Genomic DNA, 21,399 nt, shown 5'->3' with positions numbered 1-21,399 from the left:
TCTGCACGGCAAATCAGGGCCTTACTTCCAGGCATGTGTTTCTGCTGGGTGTGCCGTCAGCGACACCGCATGGCAAGATGCTGACTTTCTCCTCGAGCAGAGTGACTCCGGGTACGAGGGTCTCAAAGCACTCAAAGCAGAGTGTTATCACATGGCAGCTCACACAAGGGCCATGACAAAGTCTTCCTGGGCACTTCGGACTCACCAGCAATGTCTTCCTGAGGCCGGTCGAGGTCTCTGGAAATGTAGCTCTCCTCAAGGAACGAACAGTGTGTTGCCCATCTGTAGGCACGCACAGACGGCCTCCGAGGGATCAACAAATGGGCCTCGAAGTTGCGCAGCTGGCCCACAGGGCTCTGGAGGTACTCAGTGAACTTGGAGGGGAAATGATGCATACCCGAGAGGGCAGGAGTCCTCAGAAGTGTACTTCCTTTATAATAAAGCATATAAGCCACTACGAACTCATGGAAAGAGCTGTATGCCTCCGTAGCTACATGGCTACTAAGGGCTTAAACTGGAGGCAAGTTCACACGCTGAGTTTCCTTTTAGTGCTAGAGCTTGTCAGGCTGACCACACCGCAGTCACGGAAGCACCTGGTTTAGACAGCAAATTCATTTTCTCCCCAGAAGCATTCTTACAGTGTTTACAGGCCTATCAAGTGCAGGGAATGTCAGGCAGCTTCAAGGCAGCATGAATGCAGCCTTCAAAATGGGAAAGCACGGCTAGTTCCAGCAGGCCCCCGTTTCCATGGGCACACTCAGCATACCCCACTGTGGTTTCTAACAAGTCCAAAGAGACACAAGTTCCCCTGTGTGTCTTTCCCTGAATCAGCTTCTCGAAGTAGGGTGTTCTGCATCAAGCGAACTGCCTCAACCAAGGAACGCCGTAGCTGCTCCTCTGGGCCTGTGGCTATTCAAAAGCCTGCAGTGCCACAGGAAGAACAGGACTTAACCTGCAGTCAGAATGCAAGCCGACTTCCTCTAGGAGGCACGGTGATTTCAGGCAGGAGGTCCTAGATGGAATGCGAAGCCGAGGGTTACTCCGAGTGCTGCTCAGACTAAGGCAACGCCTAAGACTTCTACGCCATGTGGGACGTGCCAGAACGGTGTTCGTAAACGTGCGCGAGTGCTGAGGAAATTAAGACGCTCCAAAAGAGAGTGCAGTGCGTTTCCCTACGCTCGGCATGCACAGAGGGGCTCTAAAGGGCTACGGGACTGGATGTTGCTTAGCAGACCCAGGTGCGCCTGGGGCTACTCAGTGTTCCTGCCGGCAACAGGGTGCCCACGCTAGCCTCCTAGGTGTCCAGAAAACTGTGCTGCCGTTAAAGGTACGCAGAACACAGGCCACCGGCTCATGGAAACTGCTGCACGCCTCCGCTTCTGCACGGCAAATCAGGGCCTTACTTCCAGGCATGTGTTTCTGCTGGGTGTGCCGTCAGCGACACCGCATGGCAAGATGCTGACTTTCTCCTCGAGCAGAGTGACTCCGGGTACGAGGGTCTCAAAGCACTCAAAGCAGAGTGTTATCACATGGCAGCTCACACAAGGGCCATGACAAAGTCTTCCTGGGCACTTCGGACTCACCAGCAATGTCTTCCTGAGGCCGGTCGAGGTCTCTGGAAATGTAGCTCTCCTCAAGGAACGAACAGTGTGTTGCCCATCTGTAGGCACGCACAGACGGCCTCCGAGGGATCAACAAATGGGCCTCGAAGTTGCGCAGCTGGCCCACAGGGCTCTGGAGGTACTCAGTGAACTTGGAGGGGAAATGATGCATACCCGAGAGGGCAGGAGTCCTCAGAAGTGTACTTCCTTTATAATAAAGCATATAAGCCACTACGAACTCATGGAAAGAGCTGTATGCCTCCGTAGCTACATGGCTACTAAGGGCTTAAACTGGAGGCAAGTTCACACGCTGAGTTTCCTTTTAGTGCTAGAGCTTGTCAGGCTGACCACACCGCAGTCACGGAAGCACCTGGTTTAGACAGCAAATTCATTTTCTCCCCAGAAGCATTCTTACAGTGTTTACAGGCCTATCAAGTGCAGGGAATGTCAGGCAGCTTCAAGGCAGCATGAATGCAGCCTTCAAAATGGGAAAGCACGGCTAGTTCCAGCAGGCCCCCGTTTCCATGGGCACACTCAGCATACCCCACTGTGGTTTCTAACAAGTCCAAAGAGACACAAGTTCCCCTGTGTGTCTTTCCCTGAATCAGCTTCTCGAAGTAGGGTGTTCTGCATCAAGCGAACTGCCTCAACCAAGGAACGCCGTAGCTGCTCCTCTGGGCCTGTGGCTATTCAAAAGCCTGCAGTGCCACAGGAAGAACAGGACTTAACCTGCAGTCAGAATGCAAGCCGACTTCCTCTAGGAGGCACGGTGATTTCAGGCAGGAGGTCCTAGATGGAATGCGAAGCCGAGGGTTACTCCGAGTGCTGCTCAGACTAAGGCAACGCCTAAGACTTCTACGCCATGTGGGACGTGCCAGAACGGTGTTTGTGAACGTGCCCGAGTGCTGAGGAAATTAAGACGCTTCAAAAGAGAGTGCAGTGCGTTTCCCTACGCTCGGCATGCACAGAGGGGCTCTAAAGGGCTACGGGACTGGATGTTGCTTAGCAGACCCAGGTGCGCCTGGGGCTACTCAGTGTTCCTGCCGGCAACAGGGTGCCCACGCTAGCCTCCTAGGTGTCCAGAAAACTGTGCTGCCGTTAAAGGTACGCAGAACACAGGCCACCGGCTCATGGAAACTGCTGCACACCTGCGCTTCTGCACAGCAAATCAGGGCCTTACTTCCAGGCATGTGTTTCTGCTGGCTGTGCCGTCAGCGACACCGCATGGCAAGATGCTGACTTTCTCCTCGAGCAGAGTGACTCCGGGTACGAGGGTCTCAAAGCACTCAAAGCAGAATGTTATCACATGGCAGCTCACACAAGGGCCATGACAAAGTCTTCCTGGGCACTTCGGACTCAGCAGCAATGTTGTCCTGAGGCCATTCGAGGTCTCTGGAAATGTAGCTCTCCTCAAGGAACGAACAGTGTGTTGCCCGTCTCCAGGCACGCACAGAGGGCCTCCGAGGGATCAACAAATGGGACTCGAAGTTTCGCAGCCGGCACACAGGGCTCTGGAGGTACTCAGTGAACTTGGAGGGGAAATGATGCATACCCGAGACGACTAGGAGTCCTCAGAAGTGTACTTCCTTTAAAATAAAGCATATAAGCCACTAAGAACTCATGGAAAGAGCTGTATGCCTCCGTAGCTACATGGCTACTAAGGGCTTAAACTGGAGGCAAGTTCACACGCTGAGTTTCCTTTTAGTGCTAGAGCTTGTCAGGCTGACCACACCGCAGTCACGGAAGCACCTGGTTTAGACAGCAAATTCATTTTCTCCCCAGAAGCATTCTTACAGTGTTTACAGGCCTATCAAGTGCAGGGAATGTCAGGCAGCTTCAAGGCAGCATGAATGCAGCCTTCAAAATGGGAAAGCACGGCTAGTTCCAGCAGGCCCCCGTTTCCATGGGCACACTCAGCATACCCCACTGTGGTTTCTAACAAGTCCAAAGAGACACAAGTTACCCTGTGTGTCTTTCCTGAATCAGCTTCTCGAAGTAGGGTGTTCTGCATCAAGCGAACTGCCTCAACCAAGGAACGCCGTAGCTGCTCCTCTGGGCCTGTGGCTATTCAAAAGCCTGCAGTGCCACAGGAAGAACAGGACTTAACCTGCAGTCAGAATGCAAGCCGACTTCCTCTAGGAGGCACGGTGATTTCAGGCAGGAGGTCCTAGATGGAATGCGAAGCCGAGGGTTACTCCGAGTGCTGCTCAGACTAAGGCAACGCCTAAGACTTCTACGCCATGTGGGACGTGCCAGAACGGTGTTCGTAAACGTGCGCGAGTGCTGAGGAAATTAAGACGCTCCAAAAGAGAGTGCAGTGCGTTTCCCTACGCTCGGCATGCACAGAGGGGCTCTAAAGGGCTACGGGACTGGATGTTGCTTAGCAGACCCAGGTGCGCCTGGGGCTACTCAGTGTTCCTGCCGGCAACAGGGTGCCCACGCTAGCCTCCTAGGTGTCCAGAAAACTGTGCTGCCGTTAAAGGTACGCAGAACACAGGCCACCGGCTCATGGAAACTGCTGCACGCCTCCGCTTCTGCACGGCAAATCAGGGCCATACTTCCAGGCATGTGTTTCTGCTGGGTGTGCCGTCAGCGACACCGCATGGCAAGATGCTGACTTTCTCCTCGAGCAGAGTGACTCCGGGTACGAGGGTCTCAAAGCACTCAAAGCAGAGTGTTATCACATGGCAGCTCACACAAGGGCCATGACAAAGTCTTCCTGGGCACTTCGGACTCACCAGCAATGTCTTCCTGAGGCCGGTCGAGGTCTCTGGAAATGTAGCTCTCCTCAAGGAACGAACAGTGTGTTGCCCATCTGTAGGCACGCACAGACGGCCTCCGAGGGATCAACAAATGGGCCTCGAAGTTGCGCAGCTGGCCCACAGGGCTCTGGAGGTACTCAGTGAACTTGGAGGGGAAATGATGCATACCCGAGAGGGCAGGAGTCCTCAGAAGTGTACTTCCTTTATAATAAAGCATATAAGCCACTACGAACTCATGGAAAGAGCTGTATGCCTCCGTAGCTACATGGCTACTAAGGGCTTAAACTGGAGGCAAGTTCACACGCTGAGTTTCCTTTTAGTGCTAGAGCTTGTCAGGCTGACCACACCGCAGTCACGGAAGCACCTGGTTTAGACAGCAAATTCATTTTCTCCCCAGAAGCATTCTTACAGTGTTTACAGGCCTATCAAGTGCAGGGAATGTCAGGCAGCTTCAAGGCAGCATGAATGCAGCCTTCAAAATGGGAAAGCACGGCTAGTTCCAGCAGGCCCCCGTTTCCATGGGCACACTCAGCATACCCCACTGTGGTTTCTAACAAGTCCAAAGAGACACAAGTTCCCCTGTGTGTCTTTCCCTGAATCAGCTTCTCGAAGTAGGGTGTTCTGCATCAAGCGAACTGCCTCAACCAAGGAACGTCGTAGCTGCTCCTCTGGGCCTGTGGCTATTCAAAAGCCTGCAGTGCCACAGGAAGAACAGGACTTAACCTGCAGTCAGAATGCAAGCCGACTTCCTCTAGGAGGCACGGTGATTTCAGGCAGGAGGTCCTAGATGGAATGCGAAGCCGAGGGTTACTCCGAGTGCTGCTCAGACTAAGGCAACGCCTAAGACTTCTACGCCATGTGGGACGTGCCAGAACGGTGTTTGTGAACGTGCCCGAGTGCTGAGGAAATTAAGACGCTTCAAAAGAGAGTGCAGTGCGTTTCCCTACGCTCGGCATGCACAGAGGGGCTCTAAAGGGCTACGGGACTGGATGTTGCTTAGCAGACCCAGGTGCGCCTGGGGCTACTCAGTGTTCCTGCCGGCAACAGGGTGCCCACGCTAGCCTCCTAGGTGTCCAGAAAACTGTGCTGCCGTTAAAGGTACGCAGAACACAGGCCACCGGCTCATGGAAACTGCTGCACACCTGCGCTTCTGCACAGCAAATCAGGGCCTTACTTCCAGGCATGTGTTTCTGCTGGCTGTGCCGTCAGCGACACCGCATGGCAAGATGCTGACTTTCTCCTCGAGCAGAGTGACTCCGGGTACGAGGGTCTCAAAGCACTCAAAGCAGAGTGTTATCACATGGCAGCTCACACAAGGGCCATGACAAAGTCTTCCTGGGCACTTCGGACTCACCAGCAATGTCTTCCTGAGGCCGGTCGAGGTCTCTGGAAATGTAGCTCTCCTCAAGGAACGAACAGTGTGTTGCCCATCTGTAGGCACGCACAGACGGCCTCCGAGGGATCAACAAATGGGCCTCGAAGTTGCGCAGCCGGCACACAGGGCTCTGGAGGTACTCAGTGAACTTGGAGGGGAAATGATGCATACCCGAGAGGGCAGGAGTCCTCAGAAGTGTACTTCCTTTATAATAAAGCATATAAGCCACTACGAACTCATGGAAAGAGCTGCATGCCTCCGTATCTATATGGGTACTAAAGACCTAAGCTGGAGGCAAGTTCACACGTTGAGTTTCCTTTTAGCGCTAGAGCTTGTCAGGGTGACCACACCGCAGGCGCAGAAGCACCTGGTTTAGACAGCAAATTCATTTTCTCCCCAGAAGCATTGTTACAGGGTTTACAGGCCTGTGAAGAGCAGGGAATGTCAGGCAGCTTCAAGGCAGCATGAATGCAGCCTTCAAAATGGGAAAGCAAGGCTAGTTCCAGCAGGCCCCCGTTTCCATGGGCACACTCAGCATACCCCACTGGTGTTTCTAACAAGTCCAAAGAGACACAAGTTCCCCTGTGTGTCTTTCCCTGAATCAGCTTCTCGAAGTAGGGTGTTCTGCATCAAGCGAACTGCCTCAACCAAGGAACGCCGTAGCTGCTCCTCTGGGCCTGTGGCTATTCAAAAGCCTGCAGTGCCACAGGAAGAACAGGACTTAACCTGCAGTCAGAATGCAAGCCGACTTCCTCTAGGAGGCACGGTGATTTCAGGCAGGAGGTCCTAGATGGAATGCGAAGCCGAGGGTTACTCTGAGTGCTGCTCAGACTAAGGCAACGCCTAAGACTTCTACGCCATGTGGGACGTGCCAGAACGGTGTTCGTAAACGTGCGCGAGTGCTGAGGAAATTAAGACGCTCCAAAAGAGAGTGCAGTGCGTTTCCCTACGCTCGGCATGCACAGAGGGGCTCTAAAGGGCTACGGGACTGGATGTTGCTTAGCAGACCCAGGTGCGCCTGGGGCTACTCAGTGTTCCTGCCGGCAACAGGGTGCCCACGCTAGCCTCCTAGGTGTCCAGAAAACTGTGCTGCCGTTAAAGGTACGCAGAACACAGGCCACCGGCTCATGGAAACTGCTGCACGCCTGCGCTTCTGCACGGCAAATCAGGGCCTTACTTCCAGGCATGTGTTTCTGCTGGGTGTGCCGTCAGCGACACCGCATGGCAAGATGCTGACTTTCTCCTCGAGCAGAGTGACTCCGGGTACGAGGGTCTCAAAGCACTCAAAGCAGAGTGTTATCACATGGCAGCTCACACAAGGGCCATGACAAAGTCTTCCTGGGCACTTCGGACTCACCAGCAATGTCTTCCTGAGGCCGGTCGAGGTCTCTGGAAATGTAGCTCTCCTCAAGGAACGAACAGTGTGTTGCCCATCTGTAGGCACGCACAGACGGCCTCCGAGGGATCAACAAATGGGCCTCGAAGTTGCGCAGCTGGCCCACAGGGCTCTGGAGGTACTCAGTGAACTTGGAGGGGAAATGATGCATACCCGAGAGGGCAGGAGTCCTCAGAAGTGTACTTCCTTTATAATAAAGCATATAAGCCACTACGAACTCATGGAAAGAGCTGCATGCCTCCGTATCTATATGGGTACTAAAGACCTAAGCTGGAGGCAAGTTCACACGTTGAGTTTCCTTTTAGCGCTAGAGCTTGTCAGGGTGACCACACCGCAGGCGCAGAAGCACCTGGTTTAGACAGCAAATTCATTTTCTCCCCAGAAGCATTGTTACAGGGTTTACAGGCCTGTGAAGAGCAGGGAATGTCAGGCAGCTTCAAGGCAGCATGAATGCAGCCTTCAAAATGGGAAAGCAAGGCTAGTTCCAGCAGGCCCCCGTTTCCATGGGCACACTCAGCATACCCCACTGTGGTTTCTAACAAGTCCAAAGAGACACAAGTTCCCCTGTGTGTCTTTCCCTGAATCAGCTTCTCGAAGTAGGGTGTTCTGCATCAAGCGAACTGCCTCAACCAAGGAACGCCGTAGCTGCTCCTCTGGGCCTGTGGCTATTCAAAAGCCTGCAGTGCCACAGGAAGAACAGGACTTAACCTGCAGTCAGAATGCAAGCCGACTTCCTCTAGGAGGCACGGTGATTTCAGGCAGGAGGTCCTAGATGGAATGCGAAGCCGAGGGTTACTCTGAGTGCTGCTCAGACTAAGGCAACGCCTAAGACTTCTACGCCATGTGGGACGTGCCAGAACGGTGTTCGTAAACGTGCGCGAGTGCTGAGGAAATTAAGACGCTCCAAAAGAGAGTGCAGTGCGTTTCCCTACGCTCGGCATGCACAGAGGGGCTCTAAAGGGCTACGGGACTGGATGTTGCTTAGCAGACCCAGGTGCGCCTGGGGCTACTCAGTGTTCCTGCCGGCAACAGGGTGCCCACGCTAGCCTCCTAGGTGTCCAGAAAACTGTGCTGCCGTTAAAGGTACGCAGAACACAGGCCACCGGCTCATGGAAACTGCTGCACGCCTCCGCTTCTGCACGGCAAATCAGGGCCTTACTTCCAGGCATGTGTTTCTGCTGGGTGTGCCGTCAGCGACACCGCATGGCAAGATGCTGACTTTCTCCTCGAGCAGAGTGACTCCGGGTACGAGGGTCTCAAAGCACTCAAAGCAGAGTGTTATCACATGGCAGCTCACACAAGGGCCATGACAAAGTCTTCCTGGGCACTTCGGACTCACCAGCAATGTCTTCCTGAGGCCGGTCGAGGTCTCTGGAAATGTAGCTCTCCTCAAGGAACGAACAGTGTGTTGCCCATCTGTAGGCACGCACAGACGGCCTCCGAGGGATCAACAAATGGGCCTCGAAGTTGCGCAGCTGGCCCACAGGGCTCTGGAGGTACTCAGTGAACTTGGAGGGGAAATGATGCATACCCGAGAGGGCAGGAGTCCTCAGAAGTGTACTTCCTTTATAATAAAGCATATAAGCCACTACGAACTCATGGAAAGAGCTGTATGCCTCCGTAGCTACATGGCTACTAAGGGCTTAAACTGGAGGCAAGTTCACACGCTGAGTTTCCTTTTAGTGCTAGAGCTTGTCAGGCTGACCACACCGCAGTCACGGAAGCACCTGGTTTAGACAGCAAATTCATTTTCTCCCCAGAAGCATTCTTACAGTGTTTACAGGCCTATCAAGTGCAGGGAATGTCAGGCAGCTTCAAGGCAGCATGAATGCAGCCTTCAAAATGGGAAAGCACGGCTAGTTCCAGCAGGCCCCCGTTTCCATGGGCACACTCAGCATACCCCACTGTGGTTTCTAACAAGTCCAAAGAGACACAAGTTCCCCTGTGTGTCTTTCCCTGAATCAGCTTCTCGAAGTAGGGTGTTCTGCATCAAGCGAACTGCCTCAACCAAGGAACGCCGTAGCTGCTCCTCTGGGCCTGTGGCTATTCAAAAGCCTGCAGTGCCACAGGAAGAACAGGACTTAACCTGCAGTCAGAATGCAAGCCGACTTCCTCTAGGAGGCACGGTGATTTCAGGCAGGAGGTCCTAGATGGAATGCGAAGCCGAGGGTTACTCCGAGTGCTGCTCAGACTAAGGCAACGCCTAAGACTTCTACGCCATGTGGGACGTGCCAGAACGGTGTTCGTAAACGTGCGCGAGTGCTGAGGAAATTAAGACGCTCCAAAAGAGAGTGCAGTGCGTTTCCCTACGCTCGGCATGCACAGAGGGGCTCTAAAGGGCTACGGGACTGGATGTTGCTTAGCAGACCCAGGTGCGCCTGGGGCTACTCAGTGTTCCTGCCGGCAACAGGGTGCCCACGCTAGCCTCCTAGGTGTCCAGAAAACTGTGCTGCCGTTAAAGGTACGCAGAACACAGGCCACCGGCTCATGGAAACTGCTGCACGCCTCCGCTTCTGCACGGCAAATCAGGGCCTTACTTCCAGGCATGTGTTTCTGCTGGGTGTGCCGTCAGCGACACCGCATGGCAAGATGCTGACTTTCTCCTCGAGCAGAGTGACTCCGGGTACGAGGGTCTCAAAGCACTCAAAGCAGAGTGTTATCACATGGCAGCTCACACAAGGGCCATGACAAAGTCTTCCTGGGCACTTCGGACTCACCAGCAATGTCTTCCTGAGGCCGGTCGAGGTCTCTGGAAATGTAGCTCTCCTCAAGGAACGAACAGTGTGTTGCCCATCTGTAGGCACGCACAGACGGCCTCCGAGGGATCAACAAATGGGCCTCGAAGTTGCGCAGCTGGCCCACAGGGCTCTGGAGGTACTCAGTGAACTTGGAGGGGAAATGATGCATACCCGAGAGGGCAGGAGTCCTCAGAAGTGTACTTCCTTTATAATAAAGCATATAAGCCACTACGAACTCATGGAAAGAGCTGTATGCCTCCGTAGCTACATGGCTACTAAGGGCTTAAACTGGAGGCAAGTTCACACGCTGAGTTTCCTTTTAGTGCTAGAGCTTGTCAGGCTGACCACACCGCAGTCACGGAAGCACCTGGTTTAGACAGCAAATTCATTTTCTCCCCAGAAGCATTCTTACAGTGTTTACAGGCCTATCAAGTGCAGGGAATGTCAGGCAGCTTCAAGGCAGCATGAATGCAGCCTTCAAAATGGGAAAGCACGGCTAGTTCCAGCAGGCCCCCGTTTCCATGGGCACACTCAGCATACCCCACTGTGGTTTCTAACAAGTCCAAAGAGACACAAGTTCCCCTGTGTGTCTTTCCCTGAATCAGCTTCTCGAAGTAGGGTGTTCTGCATCAAGCGAACTGCCTCAACCAAGGAACGTCGTAGCTGCTCCTCTGGGCCTGTGGCTATTCAAAAGCCTGCAGTGCCACAGGAAGAACAGGACTTAACCTGCAGTCAGAATGCAAGCCGACTTCCTCTAGGAGGCACGGTGATTTCAGGCAGGAGGTCCTAGATGGAATGCGAAGCCGAGGGTTACTCCGAGTGCTGCTCAGACTAAGGCAACGCCTAAGACTTCTACGCCATGTGGGACGTGCCAGAACGGTGTTTGTGAACGTGCCCGAGTGCTGAGGAAATTAAGACGCTTCAAAAGAGAGTGCAGTGCGTTTCCCTACGCTCGGCATGCACAGAGGGGCTCTAAAGGGCTACGGGACTGGATGTTGCTTAGCAGACCCAGGTGCGCCTGGGGCTACTCAGTGTTCCTGCCGGCAACAGGGTGCCCACGCTAGCCTCCTAGGTGTCCAGAAAACTGTGCTGCCGTTAAAGGTACGCAGAACACAGGCCACCGGCTCATGGAAACTGCTGCACACCTGCGCTTCTGCACAGCAAATCAGGGCCTTACTTCCAGGCATGTGTTTCTGCTGGCTGTGCCGTCAGCGACACCGCATGGCAAGATGCTGACTTTCTCCTCGAGCAGAGTGACTCCGGGTACGAGGGTCTCAAAGCACTCAAAGCAGAGTGTTATCACATGGCAGCTCACACAAGGGCCATGACAAAGTCTTCCTGGGCACTTCGGACTCACCAGCAATGTCTTCCTGAGGCCGGTCGAGGTCTCTGGAAATGTAGCTCTCCTCAAGGAACGAACAGTGTGTTGCCCATCTGTAGGCACGCACAGACGGCCTCCGAGGGATCAACAAATGGGCCTCGAAGTTGCGCAGCCGGCACACAGGGCTCTGGAGGTACTCAGTGAACTTGGAGGGGAAATGATGCATACCCGAGAGGGCAGGAGTCCTCAGAAGTGTACTTCCTTTATAATAAAGCATATAAGCCACTACGAACTCATGGAAAGAGCTGCATGCCTCCGTATCTATATGGGTACTAAAGACCTAAGCTGGAGGCAAGTTCACACGTTGAGTTTCCTTTTAGCGCTAGAGCTTGTCAGGGTGACCACACCGCAGGCGCAGAAGCACCTGGTTTAGACAGCAAATTCATTTTCTCCCCAGAAGCATTGTTACAGGGTTTACAGGCCTGTGAAGAGCAGGGAATGTCAGGCAGCTTCAAGGCAGCATGAATGCAGCCTTCAAAATGGGAAAGCAAGGCTAGTTCCAGCAGGCCCCCGTTTCCATGGGCACACTCAGCATACCCCACTGGTGTTTCTAACAAGTCCAAAGAGACACAAGTTCCCCTGTGTGTCTTTCCCTGAATCAGCTTCTCGAAGTAGGGTGTTCTGCATCAAGCGAACTGCCTCAACCAAGGAACGCCGTAGCTGCTCCTCTGGGCCTGTGGCTATTCAAAAGCCTGCAGTGCCACAGGAAGAACAGGACTTAACCTGCAGTCAGAATGCAAGCCGACTTCCTCTAGGAGGCACGGTGATTTCAGGCAGGAGGTCCTAGATGGAATGCGAAGCCGAGGGTTACTCTGAGTGCTGCTCAGACTAAGGCAACGCCTAAGACTTCTACGCCATGTGGGACGTGCCAGAACGGTGTTCGTAAACGTGCGCGAGTGCTGAGGAAATTAAGACGCTCCAAAAGAGAGTGCAGTGCGTTTCCCTACGCTCGGCATGCACAGAGGGGCTCTAAAGGGCTACGGGACTGGATGTTGCTTAGCAGACCCAGGTGCGCCTGGGGCTACTCAGTGTTCCTGCCGGCAACAGGGTGCCCACGCTAGCCTCCTAGGTGTCCAGAAAACTGTGCTGCCGTTAAAGGTACGCAGAACACAGGCCACCGGCTCATGGAAACTGCTGCACGCCTGCGCTTCTGCACGGCAAATCAGGGCCTTACTTCCAGGCATGTGTTTCTGCTGGGTGTGCCGTCAGCGACACCGCATGGCAAGATGCTGACTTTCTCCTCGAGCAGAGTGACTCCGGGTACGAGGGTCTCAAAGCACTCAAAGCAGAGTGTTATCACATGGCAGCTCACACAAGGGCCATGACAAAGTCTTCCTGGGCACTTCGGACTCACCAGCAATGTCTTCCTGAGGCCGGTCGAGGTCTCTGGAAATGTAGCTCTCCTCAAGGAACGAACAGTGTGTTGCCCATCTGTAGGCACGCACAGACGGCCTCCGAGGGATCAACAAATGGGCCTCGAAGTTGCGCAGCTGGCCCACAGGGCTCTGGAGGTACTCAGTGAACTTGGAGGGGAAATGATGCATACCCGAGAGGGCAGGAGTCCTCAGAAGTGTACTTCCTTTATAATAAAGCATATAAGCCACTACGAACTCATGGAAAGAGCTGCATGCCTCCGTATCTATATGGGTACTAAAGACCTAAGCTGGAGGCAAGTTCACACGTTGAGTTTCCTTTTAGCGCTAGAGCTTGTCAGGGTGACCACACCGCAGGCGCAGAAGCACCTGGTTTAGACAGCAAATTCATTTTCTCCCCAGAAGCATTGTTACAGGGTTTACAGGCCTGTGAAGAGCAGGGAATGTCAGGCAGCTTCAAGGCAGCATGAATGCAGCCTTCAAAATGGGAAAGCAAGGCTAGTTCCAGCAGGCCCCCGTTTCCATGGGCACACTCAGCATACCCCACTGTGGTTTCTAACAAGTCCAAAGAGACACAAGTTCCCCTGTGTGTCTTTCCCTGAATCAGCTTCTCGAAGTAGGGTGTTCTGCATCAAGCGAACTGCCTCAACCAAGGAACGCCGTAGCTGCTCCTCTGGGCCTGTGGCTATTCAAAAGCCTGCAGTGCCACAGGAAGAACAGGACTTAACCTGCAGTCAGAATGCAAGCCGACTTCCTCTAGGAGGCACGGTGATTTCAGGCAGGAGGTCCTAGATGGAATGCGAAGCCGAGGGTTACTCTGAGTGCTGCTCAGACTAAGGCAACGCCTAAGACTTCTACGCCATGTGGGACGTGCCAGAACGGTGTTCGTAAACGTGCGCGAGTGCTGAGGAAATTAAGACGCTCCAAAAGAGAGTGCAGTGCGTTTCCCTACGCTCGGCATGCACAGAGGGGCTCTAAAGGGCTACGGGACTGGATGTTGCTTAGCAGACCCAGGTGCGCCTGGGGCTACTCAGTGTTCCTGCCGGCAACAGGGTGCCCACGCTAGCCTCCTAGGTGTCCAGAAAACTGTGCTGCCGTTAAAGGTACGCAGAACACAGGCCACCGGCTCATGGAAACTGCTGCACGCCTCCGCTTCTGCACGGCAAATCAGGGCCTTACTTCCAGGCATGTGTTTCTGCTGGGTGTGCCGTCAGCGACACCGCATGGCAAGATGCTGACTTTCTCCTCGAGCAGAGTGACTCCGGGTACGAGGGTCTCAAAGCACTCAAAGCAGAGTGTTATCACATGGCAGCTCACACAAGGGCCATGACAAAGTCTTCCTGGGCACTTCGGACTCACCAGCAATGTCTTCCTGAGGCCGGTCGAGGTCTCTGGAAATGTAGCTCTCCTCAAGGAACGAACAGTGTGTTGCCCATCTGTAGGCACGCACAGACGGCCTCCGAGGGATCAACAAATGGGCCTCGAAGTTGCGCAGCTGGCCCACAGGGCTCTGGAGGTACTCAGTGAACTTGGAGGGGAAATGATGCATACCCGAGAGGGCAGGAGTCCTCAGAAGTGTACTTCCTTTATAATAAAGCATATAAGCCACTACGAACTCATGGAAAGAGCTGTATGCCTCCGTAGCTACATGGCTACTAAGGGCTTAAACTGGAGGCAAGTTCACACGCTGAGTTTCCTTTTAGTGCTAGAGCTTGTCAGGCTGACCACACCGCAGTCACGGAAGCACCTGGTTTAGACAGCAAATTCATTTTCTCCCCAGAAGCATTCTTACAGTGTTTACAGGCCTATCAAGTGCAGGGAATGTCAGGCAGCTTCAAGGCAGCATGAATGCAGCCTTCAAAATGGGAAAGCACGGCTAGTTCCAGCAGGCCCCCGTTTCCATGGGCACACTCAGCATACCCCACTGTGGTTTCTAACAAGTCCAAAGAGACACAAGTTCCCCTGTGTGTCTTTCCCTGAATCAGCTTCTCGAAGTAGGGTGTTCTGCATCAAGCGAACTGCCTCAACCAAGGAACGCCGTAGCTGCTCCTCTGGGCCTGTGGCTATTCAAAAGCCTGCAGTGCCACAGGAAGAACAGGACTTAACCTGCAGTCAGAATGCAAGCCGACTTCCTCTAGGAGGCACGGTGATTTCAGGCAGGAGGTCCTAGATGGAATGCGAAGCCGAGGGTTACTCCGAGTGCTGCTCAGACTAAGGCAACGCCTAAGACTTCTACGCCATGTGGGACGTGCCAGAACGGTGTTCGTAAACGTGCGCGAGTGCTGAGGAAATTAAGACGCTCCAAAAGAGAGTGCAGTGCGTTTCCCTACGCTCGGCATGCACAGAGGGGCTCTAAAGGGCTACGGGACTGGATGTTGCTTAGCAGACCCAGGTGCGCCTGGGGCTACTCAGTGTTCCTGCCGGCAACAGGGTGCCCACGCTAGCCTCCTAGGTGTCCAGAAAACTGTGCTGCCGTTAAAGGTACGCAGAACACAGGCCACCGGCTCATGGAAACTGCTGCACGCCTCCGCTTCTGCACGGCAAATCAGGGCCTTACTTCCAGGCATGTGTTTCTGCTGGGTGTGCCGTCAGCGACACCGCATGGCAAGATGCTGACTTTCTCCTCGAGCAGAGTGACTCCGGGTACGAGGGTCTCAAAGCACTCAAAGCAGAGTGTTATCACATGGCAGCTCACACAAGGGCCATGACAAAGTCTTCCTGGGCACTTCGGACTCACCAGCAATGTCTTCCTGAGGCCGGTCGAGGTCTCTGGAAATGTAGCTCTCCTCAAGGAACGAACAGTGTGTTGCCCATCTGTAGGCACGCACAGACGGCCTCCGAGGGATCAACAAATGGGCCTCGAAGTTGCGCAGCTGGCCCACAGGGCTCTGGAGGTACTCAGTGAACTTGGAGGGGAAATGATGCATACCCGAGAGGGCAGGAGTCCTCAGAAGTGTACTTCCTTTATAATAAAGCATATAAGCCACTACGAACTCATGGAAAGAGCTGTATGCCTCCGTAGCTACATGGCTACTAAGGGCTTAAACTGGAGGCAAGTTCACACGCTGAGTTTCCTTTTAGTGCTAGAGCTTGTCAGGCTGACCACACCGCAGTCACGGAAGCACCTGGTTTAGACAGCAAATTCATTTTCTCCCCAGAAGCATTCTTACAGTGTTTACAGGCCTATCAAGTGCAGGGAATGTCAGGCAGCTTCAAGGCAGCATGAATGCAGCCTTCAAAATGGGAAAGCACGGCTAGTTCCAGCAGGCCCCCGTTTCCATGGGCACACTCAGCATACCCCACTGTGGTTTCTAACAAGTCCAAAGAGACACAAGTTACACTGTGTGTCTTTCCTGAATCAGCTTCTCGAAGTAGGGTGTTCTGCATCAAGCGAACTGCCTCAACCAAGGAACGCCGTAGCTGCTCCTCTGGGCCTGTGGCTATTCAAAAGCCTGCAGTGCCACAGGAAGAACAGGACTTAACCTGCAGTCAGAATGCAAGCCGACTTCCTCTAGGAGGCACGGTGATTTCAGGCAGGAGGTCCTAGATGGAATGCGAAGCCGAGGGTTACTCCGAGTGCTGCTCAGACTAAGGCAACGCCTAAGACTTCTACGCCATGTGGGACGTGCCAGAACGGTGTTCGTAAACGTGCGCGAGTGCTGAGGAAATTAAGACGCTCCAAAAGAGAGTGCAGTGCGTTTCCCTACGCTCGGCATGCACAGAGGGGCTCTAAAGGGCTACGGGACTGGATGTTGCTTAGCAGACCCAGGTGCGCCTGGGGCTACTCAGTGTTCCTGCCGGCAACAGGGTGCCCACGCTAGCCTCCTAGGTGTCCAGAAAACTGTGCTGCCGTTAAAGGTACGCAGAACACAGGCCACCGGCTCATGGAAACTGCTGCACGCCTCCGCTTCTGCACGGCAAATCAGGGCCATACTTCCAGGCATGTGTTTCTGCTGGGTGTGCCGTCAGCGACACCGCATGGCAAGATGCTGACTTTCTCCTCGAGCAGAGTGACTCCGGGTACGAGGGTCTCAAAGCACTCAAAGCAGAGTGTTATCACATGGCAGCTCACACAAGGGCCATGACAAAGTCTTCCTGGGCACTTCGGACTCACCAGCAATGTCTTCCTGAGGCCGGTCGAGGTCTCTGGAAATGTAGCTCTCCTCAAGGAACGAACAGTGTGTTGCCCATCTGTAGGCACGCACAGACGGCCTCCGAGGGATCAACAAATGGGCCTCGAAGTTGCGCAGCTGGCCCACAGGGCTCTGGAGGTACTCAGTGAACTTGGAGGGGAAATGATGCATACCCGAGAGGGCAGGAGTCCTCAGAAGTGTACTTCCTTTATAATAAAGCATATAAGCCACTACGAACTCATGGAAAGAGCTGTATGCCTCCGTAGCTACATGGCTACTAAGGGCTTAAACTGGAGGCAAGTTCACACGCTGAGTTTCCTTTTAGTGCTAGAGCTTGTCAGGCTGACCACACCGCAGTCACGGAAGCACCTGGTTTAGACAGCAAATTCATTTTCTCCCCAGAAGCATTCTTACAGTGTTTACAGGCCTATCAAGTGCAGGGAATGTCAGGCAGCTTCAAGGCAGCATGAATGCAGCCTTCAAAATGGGAAAGCACGGCTAGTTCCAGCAGGCCCCCGTTTCCATGGGCACACTCAGCATACCCCACTGTGGTTTCTAACAAGTCCAAAGAGACACAAGTTCCCCTGTGTGTCTTTCCCTGAATCAGCTTCTCGAAGTAGGGTGTTCTGCATCAAGCGAACTGCCTCAACCAAGGAACGTCGTAGCTGCTCCTCTGGGCCTGTGGCTATTCAAAAGCCTGCAGTGCCACAGGAAGAACAGGACTTAACCTGCAGTCAGAATGCAAGCCGACTTCCTCTAGGAGGCACGGTGATTTCAGGCAGGAGGTCCTAGATGGAATGCGAAGCCGAGGGTTACTCCGAGTGCTGCTCAGACTAAGGCAACGCCTAAGACTTCTACGCCATGTGGGACGTGCCAGAACGGTGTTTGTGAACGTGCCCGAGTGCTGAGGAAATTAAGACGCTTCAAAAGAGAGTGCAGTGCGTTTCCCTACGCTCGGCATGCACAGAGGGGCTCTAAAGGGCTACGGGACTGGATGTTGCTTAGCAGACCCAGGTGCGCCTGGGGCTACTCAGTGTTCCTGCCGGCAACAGGGTGCCCACGCTAGCCTCCTAGGTGTCCAGAAAACTGTGCTGCCGTTAAAGGTACGCAGAACACAGGCCACCGGCTCATGGAAACTGCTGCACACCTGCGCTTCTGCACAGCAAATCAGGGCCTTACTTCCAGGCATGTGTTTCTGCTGGCTGTGCCGTCAGCGACACCGCATGGCAAGATGCTGACTTTCTCCTCGAGCAGAGTGACTCCGGGTACGAGGGTCTCAAAGCACTCAAAGCAGAATGTTATCACATGGCAGCTCACACAAGGGCCATGACAAAGTCTTCCTGGGCACTTCGGACTCAGCAGCAATGTTGTCCTGAGGCCATTCGAGGTCTCTGGAAATGTAGCTCTCCTCAAGGAACGTACAGTGTGTTGCCCGTCTCCAGGCACGCACAGACGGCCTACGAGGGATCAACAAATGGGACTCGAAGTTTCGCAGCCGGCACACAGGGCTCTGGAGGTACTCAGTGAACTTGGAGGGGAAATGATGCATACCCGAGACGACTAGGAGTCCTCAGAAGTGTACTTCCTTTAAAATAAAGCATATAAGCCACTAAGAACTCATGAAAAGAGCTGTATGCCTCCGTAGCTACATGGCTACTAAGGGCTTAAACTGGAGGCAAGTTCACACGCTGAGTTTCCTTTTAGTGCTAGAGCTTGTCAGGCTGACCACACCGCAGTCACGGAAGCACCTGGTTTAGACAGCAAATTCATTTTCTCCCCAGAAGCATTCTTACAGTGTTTACAGGCCTATCAAGTGCAGGGAATGTCAGGCAGCTTCAAGGCAGCATGAATGCAGCCTTCAAAATGGGAAAGCACGGCTAGTTCCAGCAGGCCCCCGTTTCCATGGGCACACTCAGCATACCCCACTGTGGTTTCTAACAAGTCCAAAGAGACACAAGTTACCCTGTGTGTCTTTCCTGAATCAGCTTCTCGAAGTAGGGTGTTGTGCATCAAGCGAACTGCCTCAACCAAGGAACGCCGTAGCTGCTCCTCTGGGCCTGTGGCTATTCAAAAGCCTGCAGTGCCACAGGAAGAACAGGACTTAACCTGCAGTCAGAATGCAAGCCGACTTCCTCTAGGAGGCACGGTGATTTCAGGCAGGAGGTCCTAGATGGAATGCGAAGCCGAGGGTTACTCCGAGTGCTGCTCAGACTAAGGCAACGCCTAAGACTTCTACGCCATGTGGGACGTGCCAGAACGGTGTTTGTGAACGTGCCCGAGTGCTGAGGAAATTAAGACGCTTCAAAAGAGAGTGCAGTGCGTTTCCCTACGCTCGGCATGCACAGAGGGGCTCTAAAGGGCTACGGGACTGGATGTTGCTTAGCAGACCCAGGTGCGCCTGGGGCTACTCAGTGTTCCTGCCGGCAACAGGGTGCCCACGCTAGCCTCCTAGGTGTCCAGAAAACTGTGCTGCCGTTAAAGGTACGCAGAACACAGGCCACCGGCTCATGGAAACTGCTGCACACCTGCGCTTCTGCACGGCAAATCAGGGCCTTACTTCCAGGCATGTGTTTCTGCTGGGTGTGCCGTCAGCGACACCGCATGGCAAGATGCTGACTTTCTCCTCGAGCAGAGTGACTCCGGGTACGAGGGTCTCAAAGCACTCAAAGCAGAGTGTTATCACATGGCAGCTCACACAAGGGCCATGACAAAGTCTTCCTGGGCACTTCGGACTCACCAGCAATGTCTTCCTGAGGCCGGTCGAGGTCTCTGGAAATGTAGCTCTCCTCAAGGAACGAACAGTGTGTTGCCCATCTGTAGGCACGCACAGACGGCCTCCGAGGGATCAACAAATGGGCCTCGAAGTTGCGCAGCTGGCCCACAGGGCTCTGGAGGTACTCAGTGAACTTGGAGGGGAAATGATGCATACCCGAGAGGGCAGGAGTCCTCAGAAGTGTACTTCCTTTATAATAAAGCATATAAGCCACTACGAACTCATGGAAAGAGCTGCATGCCTCCGTATCTATATGGGTACTAAAGACCTAAGCTGGAGGCAAGTTCACACGTTGAGTTTCCTTTTAGCGCTAGAGCTTGTCAGGGTGACCACACCGCAGGCGCAGAAGCACCTGGTTTAGACAGCAAATTCATTTTCTCCCCAGAAGCATTGTTACAGGGTTTACAGGCCTGTGAAGAGCAGGGAATGTCAGGCAGCTTCAAGGCAGCATGAATGCAGCCTTCAAAATGGGAAAGCAAGGCTAGTTCCAGCAGGCCCCCGTTTCCATGGGCACACTCAGCATACCCCACTGTGGTTTCTAACAAGTCCAAAGAGACACAAGTTACCCTGTGTGTCTTTCCTGAATCAGCTTCTCGAAGTAGGGTGTTCTGCATCAAGCGAACTGCCTCAACCAAGGAACGCCGTAGCTGCTCCTCTGGGCCTGTGGCTATTCAAAAGCCTGCAGTGCCACAGGAAGAACAGGACTTAACCTGCAGTCAGAATGCAAGCCGACTTCCTCTAGGAGGCACGGTGATTTCAGGCAGGAGGTCCTAGATGGAATGCGAAGCCGAGGGTTACTCCGAGTGCTGCTCAGACTAAGGCAACGCCTAAGACTTCTACGCCATGTGGGACGTGCCAGAACGGTGTTTGTGAACGTGCCCGAGTGCTGAGGAAATTAAGACGCTTCAAAAGAGAGTGCAGTGCGTTTCCCTACGCTCGGCATGCACAGAGGGGCTCTAAAGGGCTACGGGACTGGATGTTGCTTAGCAGACCCAGGTGCGCCTGGGGCTACTCAGTGTTCCTGCCGGCAACAGGGTGCCCACGCTAGCCTCCTAGGTGTCCAGAAAACTGTGCTGCCGTTAAAGGTACGCAGAACACAGGCCACCGGCTCATGGAAACTGCTGCACGCCTCCGCTTCTGCACGGCAAATCAGGGCCTTACTTCCAGGCATGTGTTTCTGCTGGGTGTGCCGTCAGCGACACCGCATGGCAAGATGCTGACTTTCTCCTCGAGCAGAGTGACTCCGGGTACGAGGGTCTCAAAGCACTCAAAGCAGAGTGTTATCACATGGCAGCTCACACAAGGGCCATGACAAAGTCTTCCTGGGCACTTCGGACTCACCAGCAATGTCTTCCTGAGGCCGGTCGAGGTCTCTGGAAATGTAGCTCTCCTCAAGGAACGAACAGTGTGTTGCCCATCTGTAGGCACGCACAGACGGCCTCCGAGGGATCAACAAATGGGCCTCGAAGTTGCGCAGCTGGCCCACAGGGCTCTGGAGGTACTCAGTGAACTTGGAGGGGAAATGATGCATACCCGAGAGGGCAGGAGTCCTCAGAAGTGTACTTCCTTTATAATAAAGCATATAAGCCACTACGAACTCATGGAAAGAGCTGCATGCCTCCGTATCTATATGGGTACTAAAGACCTAAGCTGGAGGCAAGTTCACACGTTGAGTTTCCTTTTAGCGCTAGAGCTTGTCAGGGTGACCACACCGCAGGCGCAGAAGCACCTGGTTTAGACAGCAAATTCATTTTCTCCCCAGAAGCATTGTTACAGGGTTTACAGGCCTGTGAAGAGCAGGGAATGTCAGGCAGCTTCAAGGCAGCATGAATGCAGCCTTCAAAATGGGAAAGCACGGCTAGTTCCA

The sequence above is a fragment of the Leucopleurus acutus genome (genome assembly GCF_964270905.1).
Source record: "Leucopleurus acutus genome assembly, chromosome: 19".
NCBI lineage: Eukaryota > Metazoa > Chordata > Mammalia > Artiodactyla > Delphinidae > Leucopleurus > Leucopleurus acutus.
This window is presented reverse-complemented; position numbering follows the sequence as displayed.